Source organism: Durio zibethinus, unplaced genomic scaffold (genome assembly GCF_047325235.1).
Source record: "Durio zibethinus cultivar Kanyao isolate XHJ-2024 unplaced genomic scaffold, ASM4732523v1 HiC_scaffold_197, whole genome shotgun sequence".
In the NCBI taxonomy this organism is placed as follows: domain Eukaryota; kingdom Viridiplantae; phylum Streptophyta; class Magnoliopsida; order Malvales; family Malvaceae; genus Durio; species Durio zibethinus.
The window spans coordinates 35,001-37,500 of record NW_028322820.1 but is presented as its reverse complement, the minus strand read 5'-3'; positions in this window follow the sequence as shown (position 1 = coordinate 37,500).

The following is a 2,500-nucleotide window of genomic DNA, read 5'->3' as shown; positions in this document are numbered from 1 at the left end:
CCACTATTTGAAAATATTTCTGTATTTATTAACATAGTAGTAGAAAGAGTACCCTGCTGCATCTGAACTTCAAACAGTTTGGCCTTAACCATGTTAATGGTCCCGGATTATTGGTTAATAGAGAATCAAAGTCGATGTACCAATGAATGACGAAATGCTATGGTTCTTAAATATGATTTTGAAATTTATTCAGAAGTAATTCGCGGGATCATGCACTCTTTTCTTTCCTAGTTATAATGAAAAAAAGTGCAACTGGGTGAATCCAGCCTATTCTTGAAATAAACAACTCGCACACACTCCCTTTCCAAAAAAGATCAATACACCAAGGACTACACTTAGATTTATTGGATTTGTTGCTAAAATATCGGTATTAAATCCGAAACTCCCGGCGGATGGCCAGTGACCCAAGGAAAGGAAAGAATCGGTTACATTTTTCATATGATCTCCTATTTTATTTTAGATAGACTAAAAAAAAAAAAAAAGAACTCGGTTCTTTTTTTTGTATTATATCACTTTGACTCCTTTTCTATTTATTCTATTCTATCATATTTAGATTATTCTAATTATTCTAATTCTATGTATTTCTTTTTTTTTTTTAATAAATTATTAATTTATTATTAATATTAATTAATTTATTATTATTAAATTATTCATTATTATAAATTTTTATTTACCTACGTCTAAACGGAGTCAAAAATAGATTCTATTTAGCTAGAAATGTATTTTTTTTTTTCAGTTGAAAATTCCCAATAATAATGATACTTATTAGAATTAGGGGGGGGCGGGTTTCATGTCAATGGCAAAATACCTCATTTGTTGCAACACTCCTTTAAACAATAAAAAAGGTTTCTCTTGAACTAAGAAGGGGAAGGAAGAAAGCGAGTCAGTGTGATAATTCCTCATCCTCAAATTAATCCTTCCCATGGATTATTGTCCCAACAAATAAGTAATTGTAGGGGTGAAATCTTGATATAATTCGAAAAAGCGAGGAGTAAGTCCCAAGCCATAAAATAAGAAAAAAAAAATACACAATTCTCATGTTTATAGGATTAAACAAAGGGATTCGCAAATAAAAGTGCCAATGCTACAACCAGCCCATAAATTGTTAAAGCTTCCATAAAAGCCAAACTAAGCAATAAAGTACCTCGTATTTTTCCCTCTGCCTCGGGTTGTCTCGCGATACCTTCTACAGCTTGGCCCGCAGCAGTACCTTGACCAACTCCAGGTCCAATAGAAGCAAGCCCGACAGCCAACCCAGCAGCAATAACGGAAGCGGCAGAAACCAGTGGATTCATGATAAGTTCCTCGCACCAAAATAAAGAAATGGTTAATGATACAATCATCCAATGAATTTTTACTTAATTATATTATTCCATCACTAAGATTCAACCTGCCCAAGTAACTAAGAACTCCGAATGGAAGTGAGAATATTATTGAACCGTCAGAACTATTTCGATATCTTTTTTTTAGTTCCTATCCACTGGATTTTTTTGAATCCGCGCATACTTTGTTCTTCCATTTCTTTTTTTCTAACCCATTCTTTGCTTTGAATTCTTCGTTTTGTCTTTATTTTATCTCTTTATTCATTCAATTCAGAGTCAAAGACGAAACAGAAGAACTTCTATTCTTCTATTGGAATCCCTATCTAAATCCACAGTAGTAGGGTGGATTAGATATATTTTGAGTTCATATATAACTAGTCAATATCTAATATCCCATATACATGTGTTTCTTACATAACGTAAACCAACTATTCATATCTTAGATTCAATCGGATTCTAGAATTATTCCTCAAAGGATGGACAAGAGTTGGCTTATAGCCATTAGATTCCATATACCTAATTCTACCCCCCCTTTTTTTTCTAATCATTTTTTATATCGTTTTTTGTCAATTCGTCCCTTCCTTTTATTTATCATTATCTCACACGGATACAATCTAAATAAATAGACGAATTCATTAGACCAAATCATTGCATAAAAATAAAAAATCAATATCAATATTTGATTGAGCTAAGTTCATGCAATTTATTTTATTATTTATTAAAATTTTCTTTTGGTCAATCGTTGCATTGAATGAAATCGACTGAAATGGGAATCATTCTATAGAAAGAACAGCTTTTTTTAAATCATAGACCCTAAATTGATACCATAAGAATTCCTATTCAAATTAGGACTCATAATATTGAAATTGAATAAACCAAAACAATATCAATATAAAGATAATATTCATTGAAGGGAAATAGGATATAAATATAAATAAAAAAAAAATGGACCAAACCAAAATTTTAGGAAAAAGTTAGATTAGATCTCTTTCCTTTTTTTTTTATTACAATTCTCTAATATCATAATCTTTTTTGTTATTACTCTAGACCGTCGTATTTGTATATTTATGGTCCCTAAGTAAATAGATTATCTTGAGTTGCGCATACATTGCATTGGACTAAGCTAAGCTAAAAAAAAAAAGGCTAGACTATTTCAAAAACAAAAACTAGTCAATGAT